At 36.5% G+C, this 12,433-nt stretch overlaps 1 protein-coding gene across 3 annotated transcripts in view; it reads left to right on the top strand.

The window, feature by feature from the left end:
• Nucleotides 1-12,433, top strand: part of ptn (pleiotrophin) — a 99,728-nt gene that overhangs the window by 62,706 nt on the left and 24,589 nt on the right. The gene's annotated exons all lie outside the window — the stretch shown is intronic.

Raw genomic sequence — 12,433 nt, forward strand, 5'->3', positions numbered from 1 at the left:
CAAATTTACCATCTGGGACAATAAAAGTATCTACTGTATAAATGAAAATGGTGCATGTAAGGTTAAGCCAGATTTTTACTTTGTACTTTATACTGTAGATGAATCAAAACAAATTTGAAAGGGGAATATTTTTCCTTTCACACACAGAATATTAAATTCAAAAATTCATTTAGAAGACAAAATTGCCTAAGATTAAACACTGAGCCGTTCAGAGAGTAAGAGGAAAACTGTGCTTTGCCTTTAGGCTAGTGATGTTCCAGCAATGGATAGGTCTCTATGCACCTGAAGACTTGTCTGTTTTCTTCTATTTCTTATCTTCTGTAACCCATCTTTATCTATAAAATACTTTTGTGATTCATTTGTGGTTACAGAGGATTTGGCATGTTTCAATATGACACTTTGTCACATATTGTAGTGGTTATTAAGGCTTTAGTGATCATTTTAGAGTAGTGTTTAACTATAACATGAAAGTTAATCAATAAGAAAAGCACATTTGAAATTTATTGCACAAATACTCTTCAAACATGACAAACTTTAATTTGTCACTATTGTTGCACATCTACATAATTCTTTCATAAATTAGAAGGTTATGGATTTCCACATAATAGAATGATGTTGGTTGGAGCATAAGAATGCTTATAATAAGAGGAAATTTGACCAGTTTTAATCATTTGGAGTTTAGATATCATGATTTTATTCTTTTCTTTCCGGATCTGTAGGCATAGTAATATGGAAGTGGAATAAGGATGTACCTCCTGTTTTCTGTTTTGAATGCATTTAAATAGTTTATGCTTGTGTCCCCAGGTCTTCATATTGCTGCTGATCTTTCTTTTTCGCTTCTAATTATCTATGAAGATTTTATGATTTCTCTAATATTATGAATCTTTTTTGCTGAATGGCAAATCTAAATTAATTGTGTAACTATGAGGCCAAAACATAATCTATAATGTCTAACAGTATAAATTACATCTAAGTTATGACACACATTTTTCAAGTGCATACCAAGACATAGGAGTGTCAGGGAAAGTTTAAAATTCTAAAGTGCAATCTATCCCAGTAGCGTTACAGGAATCGATAAAAATACTACAAGGAAGCACATAATCAAAAGTATCTGAGACCAAATTTAGATATGAGACAAAGGTATAGGATTGCAGCTTTTGTTTCAAGATATTGTTTTGGATACTTGTTTGCTATGTTAGAAAAAGACAGCTAAAATTTATGAGGGATAAGATAAGATCACTCTATTAGCCATATACAATTTCTTGTATTAGGAATTAGTCTTTTCACATACCCCAGCTTGCTCTCCATGAGACACAGACACAGAGAGAAGCTTGGGGTCAGAGTGCAGGGTCAGCCATTTATATACGGTAGCACCCCTGAAGCAGTTGGGGTTAAGGGCCTTACTCAGGGGCCTTACAGAGTGCAGGCCACAGGATTTGAACCAGCAACCTTCTAGCTACAGGCACATATCCTTAGCCACAGTGCCACCACTGCACCCCAAGGAGTGATTATGCCCTAGAAAAGCTAACTCCTTTTCCTAAAATTATATTTATGTAGTTGTCCAGCTATTAGAGCAGAATTATCCTTTATGAAACATTAGGATATATCCTATACAACATTGTGGTTTTGTAGTGGTACAAAATGCAATAAAATGTAAAGATAAATACCAGTAGGGGCACGCAAGGATATATCAATTAAAACATATCTGAAGAAACTGGCATGGTGATCTGATAAAGACATGGCAGTATCTAGGCTTTGAATGCAACAGAAAAAATCACTTGGAAAACAGATATAAAGTATATTCTTCTATACAGTTTATATCTATTGTAGCAGAAAATATTGGACATTTATCTCTTTCAACTTTAAGGGTCCAGTATGTGATGCATGCCGAGGTTAATGTCTGCATTCAGAATCACATCAAAGGCAGTACATTATGTTCCAGCAGGGGTTTGGATAGGAAATATGCTTACAAGTCAGTCTAAATTCATATGGGCAAAAATGGGAAACAAAATCAATTTTTGTCTGATATACTAGTTCTTAAATATATCACCCTTCTTAGTTTGTTATGCCCTGTTCCCAGTGTAGAAATTCCAAAAACTTTGCAATGCATAAGACGAGGCAACCACATGGAAATAATTTAGAATGTATATTTATATTATACTGCAATAACAAATGTACAAACAATATTATAAATTATATATTTTACAATAAATCTTGTTTCAAAGTAGACTTGGTTCATGATAGTTTATCATTCACCATATCTTCCTCTTAACAGTTAGCATATTTTAGAGTTTCCCTCTAAAAAGAGAGAATAGACAGTTAAAAGTAGATAGTTAAAACAAAATCACCATGTGGGTAGGGTTTCTAAGGGGGGAATTGAAGAAATCCAGAGTTAAGAATTTTGTGCTCTGAGAAAGGAACAATGGGCTTTGTTCTCATAACTGTCCTTAGTGAGTAGCTGGCTGATCACTTATGACTCTCTATTATCAGGTAATAGACATCCTGTTTTGAAACTAAATGTTCTCTTGGTATGCAAACAACTGAAACTGCTTAAGAAAATATCTTGTAGATGTTATTCAGCTGGAATATCTGCTGTTGTTTTGGCTTCCACTTCTATAACAAATAAGATCACTTTATTGGCCATATACAATTTCTTGTATTAAGAATTTGTCTTTTCACATACCCCAACTTGCTCTCCATGAGACACAGACACACAGACAGAGAAGTTTAGGGTCCAAGCACAGGGTCAGCCATTGTACAACACCACTGGAGCAGTTGGGGTTAAGGGTCTTGCTCAGGGGACCAACAGAGTAGGATTCCTCTGCCAACCACAGAATTTGAACCAGCAACCTTCCAGCCACAGGCACAGATCCTTAGCCACAGTGCCACTGCTCCTTAATGCCTAAATAAGTAAAACCCTCCTTGCATACCACAAAAGGGGTTTGAATTGGTGGATGACCTCTCTCATTCTCATATAAGAACATAAAAGCTGATTTATTGTTATTTATCTTATATCCTGAAAAAAGCCCATATGTTTTAATCAGATCTAAAAGAGAGGGTATTGAATGATTTAAGTTTGTAAGAAATAAAATTATGTCATAAGCGTGTAATGCTATCCGATGTTCTACATTACCTATATTTATACCATTAATGCCATGGCCAATGGTTCAATGGCTAGTGTAAACAGCAACAACGACAAGGAACATCTTTGTCATGTTCCTCTGCTGAGATTAAAAGTTGTAGATATCAAACCATTGGTTACAATTTCAGCGGATTGGTTAGCATAAATTACTTTAATCCATTTGAGAAACCCTTTTCCTATCCCCATTCTGGATAGAACCTCAAACAGGTACTGATGCTCGATCTGATCAAATGCTTTATCTGCATCTAATGATAATATTGCATTGTCAGGCACCCCTTTCTTTTATCATACAATGTTGAGTACCCTTCTAATATTGTGGAATGCTTGCCTATCCTTAACAAATCAATTTTGATCACTATGAACTAATTGAGGCAAAAGATTCCCTAGTCTTTTTGCCAAAACTTTACACAAAATCTTAGTGTCATTATTGATCAGTGAAATGGGTCTGTATGAACCCCGTTTTAATGGTGATTTTCCGGGTTTTATTAACAGTGCAATTTATGTACGATTTAATAAAGGAGGTTGAGTTCCATTTTTATATACAGACTAGGAGAGAAGCTTAGGGTCAAAGTGTAGGATCTGCCATTTATAGCACCCCTGGAGCAGTTAGGGTTAAGGGTTTTGCTTAGGGGCCCAACAGAGGAGGATTCCTTGACCAGCTGCAGGATACAAACCAGCAACCTTCTAGCCACAGGTGCAAATCCTTAGCCACAGAGCCACCACACTGCCCTAGCGCCAGTCATTTACATATGACTGAATTAGTGTGACTCTCACTGTATAAAAAGGGAAACACTGCTGTATTCAGTTTGAACTACACTCAGAACTGTATTCTGTACTGTGCTCCTGTATGTATACATAAAGGTCAGCTTTCCTGCTCACTTCAAGAACCTGATCATTGAGTGATTTCTACAGGTGGGAGAATTTAGTCAGTTTGTATTCCAGGGCAAAACAGAAATAATGATCATGTTCATTGTCAATGAGGAATTAATAATTGTCATGGAGTGACAAATAGCGGGGGTAGGGCAGTAGCATGGAGGCTATATTGGTTTTATACAGTAGATGCATACAGTATACTGGCCAGTGTTTTTATCAGATTTGGCATGTTTGTCTCCAAGCCTTCCTGGTGCAAACTGTAGGACAGTTGTAAATAAAATAAAAAGTTAATCCGACTGTTTGCTTAGAAGCCCATTAATTATCACAGAGTCAGAGTGACGTAGCATTTTGTAACTGGTCTACCCAGACCTGAGACAGAGAGGGAGCAACAGAACAAAGAAGGAAGAGGCCTTAGGCTGTTAACACCTGGTAAACTGCAAACTGCAAACTGCAAACAGTTAATAAATTAGGCCCCTACAAATAGGGTCTATATAATTTTGGACAGAGGATTTGCACCACTTAACACTATAAAGGACACAGAAATGAGGTAGGGATTCCTCTGCATAGCAGAGGAAGGCTCAGTCATCATATTTTACTCCCTACCTTGTATTTTTGTATTGGGACACGATAGGGGGCGTATAATGGGACATATCATTTGAGACTGAGGTACCGAACTGAGTAATGCTGAATTTCTTTTCCTGAAACATTTTTTGGGTGATAATAATCTGATATTAATTTAAGTAGGTAGCTGTGTCAGCATGCGTAGGAATGCAAAGGAACAAGTAAAGGTTTATTCCATATGAAAAAGAGAAGAAAAGAAACACAATGTTTAATCTGTGGAGCCTTCTTAGATGATATTCATTTATTTCTGTGTGCATCACTTAAAGATGCTTTTCTATTCTTGTATTTTTAATGGTTAAATAATGTACAGTAGTAGCTAAAGTAATAAAAAAAGTAATTATGTAGTATTACTGTCTAGGTGCATTGGTGGGTCTGAGGGATACGAAAAATCTCTTGCAGGAAGAAGTGTCTGAGCACCCTTAAATTGCCACAGTAGGTGGCATAGTAGGCTACAAGCTTCTGCACACTGTGCCAGTCACATACTGTATATATCTATCACCTCCCAGATCTTGAACATGATTTCTTAAATTAACAAATAATACTAATTAGTACATATGCAAATGTTGTTTTGTGTCAAATGAGACTGAATCATGGCAGTATCTATATTTCTTGATCACAGCAAATGTTGGTGTAAGAATTTAGTCTGTGCATGATCCAGGACAAAATAGAAATATTAGGCATATGTATTAGAAACCAATTGAACATGAAAGAAGAATAAAAGTATTTAAGAAATAACATATGAAGCAGCTACTAACTGAGGTGAAGTCCTTAATCTTAATCTTTAACCGATTAGTTGAATAATTGGCATTTTCAACTCCATAGCAACAAAGTAAAGGGGTTACCATTGTCTGCTGATCTATTAGGTGCTTGGGCAGTGTGGCTATCTTAAACAGTTAAGGAGAATTTATATTTTAGTTTCTTCTTAGTGGAAAGCAGACTAGTCTGGCTTCTGTTGTGTAAAATAGACCAGGAGCTGAAACCCCATGCAAAAAGCAGCAAAGTGAGTTCAAGGAACTGATTTTGTCAATATCTTTCAGGATTTAAAATTCCAAATCAAGGTCTAATGTAATCTTTATCCAAGTTAAAAGGTTTCAGCTCCCTTTGTGTTTAAGTACAATATTCTCTACAGACCAGGAATTAGTCTGGATATGTTACTTTGGATTGTCCTCTAAAACATCAGTAACTATCATGTAGCTTCTCTGTATTTGATGAAAAGGAGAATCCATACAGTTAAATTATATCAGTCATTTTTATATGAACTGTTAAGCCTTAGTCCACCAATTATTTGGTATTTTCTGTCTCAACTGAACATTTTTATAATTTTTGTAAGAGACTTAAAAAAGGACTATTGATTCCATAAATTGCCTCAGTATAATCATCGTCACTGTGCTCATTTATTTGCTTTTATGGATTGGATAATGTCTCTTGCTTAAATTATTTTAAAAATGTAATTATAATACAACAGCAAAATCACATGTATCATAAAGGCCAGAAAACATGAAAATTGCGTTTCTAGTATTTCTAGCTCCTAGTATTTCTGTAAATGACTTCCAACAAAAATGTTTTAGATTTTATTTGTAGTGCAGATTCCATACTCACTTTTGAAATTCACTCTGTCACTGTAAATCTCTGCAAAGCTTAATAGTTTACTAGTTTACTAGATTGTTAATGCTATAGCTTCTAAATCCAGTATGTTATTTTTATGCTCCTAGCATTTAGGTATGTGTTTCTACAGGCTTGGTTGTTTAAGGCTTTTTCTTTTACTTTCATTGTTTTTAGCCTGCTTGGTCTTAAAAAAAAGCAATTACCCTCATCACCAATGTTTCAGTATGGGCAATGTCTAATACAACTGATTTCCCTTTAATTGAGCACCCTGCCCCGAACTCTGTATATAATTCTCAATTACATTGCCAGTATACCTTTCCATTGCATTTACTCCATATTGATTCAGATGTTGACTGTTATCAATCAATCAATGTCAATTTATATTCTTATATACAGTACTGCGTTGAAATCCTGCGTTGAAATCCAGAGCACTCTCAAGGTGTTTACATAAATTATACATGTGAAAAAAAGTACATTGAGCAGAAAAAATAGTAATAATATTAAAAAACACCAGCAAATAATTTATTAGTAATATTGTTAGGAAGAGATCCCCTCATGTAATTGGTGGAGTCCTTGGATGGTTAAGGAACCTGGAATCAGCTGAATGAAGTGAGTAAAATGGGGTGTGTGGGTACACAGGAGACAGATCACGCAGTACCTTATAGGCCAACAAGAGAAGTTTGACTCTGGTCAGAGCAGCCATATCACTCTGCAGCTCACAACTGACAACCCACTGAAGCTAAGCAGATGTGAACCTGGTCAGTACCTGGATAGGAGACCTCCTGGGAAAAGCTAAGGTTGTTGCTGGAAGAGGTGTTAGTAGGGCCAGCAGAGGGTGCTCACCTTGTGTTCCATGTGGGTCCTAATGCACCAGTATAGTGATGGGGACCCTATACTGTAAACAGGCGCTGCACATTGGTGGTGGTGTAGGGGAGTGTCCAGAAACCTGCTATATAATTGTGAGCAATTATTAATTGTTATTATAAATAATGGGGATAGCTAATTAAAAGCATCTTGGTCTTATTCATGTTATTTGGACATAAGGAGTAAGGATCCAATTTAAAATGACCAAGGCTATCAAATTGTTGTCTGTGAGAAAGATAAGACTTTAACCACTGTAGTGCATTGTCACTAAAACCTACACTGGTTTACAGTTTCAAAGGCTGCTGAAAGGTCTAATAGAACAAGAGTGGAGAGCAAAAACAGTATCGATAGAGATCACAACTTTCACCAAAGCAGTTTCAGTGCTATGGCAGCCTGAAGCCTGACTTAAAGGTTCTGCTTGTACAAATCCCATTGATTCAAGAAGAGTGACCAACATCTCATAAACCTAAAATCTCTTGTAATTAATAATAATAATTGCTTACACTTATACAGTATAACACTTTTCTGGACACTCCACTCAAAGCGTTTTACAGGTAATGGGGACTCCCCTCCACCACCACCAATGTGCAGCATCCACCTAGATGATGCAACGGAAGCCATAGTGAGCCAATTTATAGATGGGGGAATATGGCCAGGATGCCAGGGTTACACCCCTACTCTTTTCAATAAACTCTGTGGGATTTTTAATGATAGTCAGAACCTTGGTTTTACGCCTCATCCGAAGGATGGCACCTTTTTACAATATAGTCCCCGTCACTACAATGGACCCACTGCATTGGGACCCACATGGACCACAGGGTAAGGGCCCCATCTCTTCCAGCAGCAACCTTTTTTCTCAGGAGTTCTCCAATCCACGTATTGACCAGGCTCACACCTGCTGGGCTTCAGTGGGTTGCCAGTTCTGAGTTGCAGTGTGATATGGCCTTGTAGACACCAGGATTTCAAGCATGTGATAAATCTTGGAATTTCTGCCTGAAATTCTAGATAATGCATGTGGTACCTCAACTATTTCAGAGAAAACTCATGGAGAACTAATGTTCTCCTGTAACGTCCTACACAAACACTTGAACCTTGTTGTCATAACTGAGGTTTTCACCTTGAAGAGTTTCTTCATTGTATCAACGAGATAGAAATCTGTCATCATGAGATCCAATTTGGTACAGTTTATATTTTTTTTCACCAGATCTTCCCTTTGAGTTTAGGAAATTGTCAAAGCAAGAAGATGTGAGCAAACATGCTTGTCTGATGTTGCATGTCATAGAAAAGACATTTGTTCAGAAATACTGACAAAATGTCAATTAGTTTAAATTTTTAAAAATAACCCCTAATTTCATTTTAGTCTCACAACTCAAAATAAAACTAAAAATTAAATGCAGAAATGTTAACCCTGTTATTTTTGATCAAAGGATTGGAGAATACTCTCAAACAGGACTGGAACCTGATTTAGCAAGACCATTACAGAAATGTCTGTCTGAAATAATCTAACAACTGGAGGATAAAATAGGCCAAATGAATTTATAATCTGCTTTATGCTTTTCATAATCTACTGTACTCTATGTTTGTTGTATTTTCATGGATCTGGTGTCCCAACTAATTGAAAAAAAACTTAATTACTTCTTTATAGACTTAAAAAATCAAAAGAAACTACAAAGTGATGTGAATACGAGGGAGTCAACTCATAATTAATTGAAATTGAGCAACAGAAATGAATTCCCCAGTGTGCTGTACCTTTACAGTAATTTGAGCACAGCAGAGCATTTAAGTAACAAGATTGCTCGTAATTGCTTCAGTCTCATGCTGATTCTCTTTTACCAAATGCTGTACTCCTTTTGAGACTTGAAAGTAAAGGAAGTCTCTGTCCCTTTCTTACTGAAATTATGTTAATGTCTCATCATCATGTGGGACCTATAGCAATGTGTATGATTAAATCTGTCCATTCTTCCAGGGTTGAGGAAATTCTCCGAGACACCACACAGAGAAAAGTGTTCTTCCAGCCTTGAGTTATTGAACTGCTCTAGAACAGACCTGGAGAATTGCTCTGCATGCCAATCCCTATCAGTAAAAAATTGATGTAATGGTTCTATTACAATCTGTTGAATTGGTCACCTAGTTTAACTGATGTTGGTCTCAGGGAGACTGCATGAATTTTTCACTCATTTCAAATATTTTGCTGACATTTCTTCTCTTAAAACATTTTGTAACATTCTGGAGTATGTATAACAAAAATTTAAACTTTGTAATCCATTTGTCAATCCTCAGAATGAAAGTAACTGAAATAACTGCTTTATTTTAGCAGCCATATCACCCTGCAACTCACAACTGGCAGCCCACTGAAGCTAAGCAGGTGTGAGCCTGGTCAGCACCTGGATGGGAGACCTCCTGGGAAGAGGTGTTAGTGGGGCCAGCAGGTGGCGCTCACCCTGCGGTCCATGTGGGTCCTAATGCCCCAGTATAGTGATGGGGACACTATACTGTAAACAGGCGTCGTCCTTCCGATGAGACGTAAAACCGAGGTCCTGACTCTCTGTGGTCATTAAAAATCCCAGGGCATCTCTTGTAAAGAGTAGGGGTGTAACCCCGGTGTCCTGGCCAAATTTCCCATTGTCCCTTACCAATTATGGCCTCCTAATAATCCCCATCTATGAATTGGTTTCATTACTCTGCTCTCCTCCCCACTGATAGCTGATGTGTGGTGAGTGTTCTGGTGCACTATGGCTGCCGTCACATCATCCAGGTGGATGCTGCACATTGGTGGTGGTGCAGGGGAGTCCCCATTACCTGTAAAAGCGCTTTGAGTGGAGTGTCCAGAAAAGCGCTATAGAAATGTAAGCTATTATTATTATTATTATTATATGACCAATATTGTGACAAGATTTACATTTAAATTCACTTTTTAATTAAATAATCTTAAGCTTTAAGTCAAATAGTTAAATGAATAGCTGTGCCTTTTTTTAAATCCATCCATTTGCAGTCTGTTGGTCCTATAGAGAGTCTTGATGGTTTTTAAAATGTAAATACTATACAAAACACAAAGATGAATAGTGCTCAGTGCAGGAAAGTAGTGAGAGAATGTATAGCTTCATAAATTACAGCGTTTTGTATGATTTCCATTCATGTTTAACTACAAATCTTTGCTACAGGCAATTTTAAACCTCTTCTCTTATTCTCTAAGGCCATCATCCTCTTGCCTATATCAATCCAGTCTTAGCCAAGCCCATAACGAATAACATAAAAGATTTGTACATTGAGCATTCTCAGTTGTTCATTTAATGAATTCTGCAAAGAGAAGGGGGAGAGAAAGGGGACTGTTAAAATAAGGGTCTTGTGCTGTTACAATTTATAAGAAAATTCATCTTCTGGTTGTTGTAATTGCCATTTCAATGAATAGATAGCTTTGCCCCAAAAGGTACAGTTTTAAGTTCACAAAGTAACTTTGATTCATAATAATTCCTAGTAAAATAAAGACTACCAACTGCATGCTCAGTTGCCTTCACATGTTCCTTTCATTGTGTTAGATTTCAACAGTTGAACAGTTAATCCACTAATAAAATGCACTTAATCATTTTTATCACAATGAGCAAGAGATGTAAATAGTCTAATGTTTTGACAGAAAAGTGTTTTCACCAGGATAAATGCCATATGAATTCCAGGACTACTAGTTTTGTATTTCAGATGCCACTGAACAGTGGGTTAGTGGTTGTAAGGCTGACTATTCAAGTATGTTCTTATAATTACATATTCCTGTTGAATTCCACAGTAGTATAATATCTAACTGTGGTCCAGGATATTCATGATTATTATCTTGTGAGTTTCAACTGCTTTAACTGTTTGTAGTATCAGAGCATACTGTATATTGTACAGGGATCTCTGAAATGTCATACTGTATATACTGTAACTGCCATAGGGAAATGGTATGGTATGCTCTAGATAATGAAAATCGATGTACTGTATATAGAAACATAGGCCTCATAAAATAGTCTGACTCTTTGACATAAGTGTTACTGTATATGCTGATGTTAAGTACCAGTGCTTGAATCTCAGTGCCGTTTGACCTTTGTTACCAGAATACCCGTTACAGTGCCTTGCAAAAGTATTCACACCCCTGCCCAGTATTCACATTTTTTTGCTTTACAGCTTGCAGTCATTGCAGTCTGAAGTAGCAATTAATATCTGTTATAAAAACATAACCTGCTCTGTGCATTCAAATACAAAAATAAAACTTAATATGCACAGTAAACAGATAATTCATTTGAAAGTAGCAAGATTGCAAAAGTACCGAAACACTTGCTATTGCAAAAGTAAATTCATTAGGTGCACAAAATTACCTTAATGTGCCACAAAATTAGAAATAGCCTCTGTCTGTTTGCAGTAATATTGGTTCACATGGCTCCATACAGTACCTTTGTCACTGTTCTTTAATCAGGTAGTGAATTTCAAGCAAAGATTGAACTGTGAAAGCTAAGGAAATTTCAAAACAACTCAGGGAATAGAGCTGTTTTAATTAACTTTTTTTTCAAAGCAATTACTTTGAAAAATCTACAGATCATGAGTAAAAGATAGCCTGCATGGTTGAATAGAAAGACAGAAACCATTACTGAAAATATAATCTCAAATCCTGCATGGTGTTTCTAGCAAAGGATTTAAGTGATTATATACACTGTATATACGGTAACTGTATATTGTAAACAATTTGTTTAAGGGTCAGATGACACAAAATGGGAACATTGTAATCTGAATGCAAAACAACAATCTAGTGCAAACAACACAGTTCATCATCCAGTTAATACAATCCCTACTATCCACCATTTAATAAAATCTAAAATATATAAACGGTCACTATTATTTTACACTGTAGTTCTGCTTTCTCATCAACAGTGACTGTGAGAGGGATCGGATTATGGTGCAGAAATGAGCAGATGTTAGTCAGAGCCCTGCTATAATATTTTGAATTAATTATTTGAATAAAACCACTTCATGACATTCAAACGTATATATCAGTTTATATAATGGACTTAAGACATATGGCATCGAAAATGATCAAACAAGCTCAAAAACAGCTGAAACTGGACTCACAGAGCGAGGCTAAAGGGAATGCCGATGAAGAGGGAGTAAGTCTGAAGTGACAGCAAGAGGACTCTGTGAAAGAGGACTTTCCTGAAAGGTCTGATAGCATCCTAAACGCTATCCAAAGAATTCAAGGGGAGCTGAAAATTCACACTACACAGATAACTAAAGCATAGGAATGAATTAGCACCAACGAGGATGACATCAGTGCTCTGCAAAGTCAGGCAGAATAGCTGGATGAGA

Source organism: Lepisosteus oculatus, chromosome 7 (assembly GCF_040954835.1).
Source record: "Lepisosteus oculatus isolate fLepOcu1 chromosome 7, fLepOcu1.hap2, whole genome shotgun sequence".
Classification (NCBI taxonomy): Eukaryota; Metazoa; Chordata; class Actinopteri; order Semionotiformes; family Lepisosteidae; genus Lepisosteus; species Lepisosteus oculatus.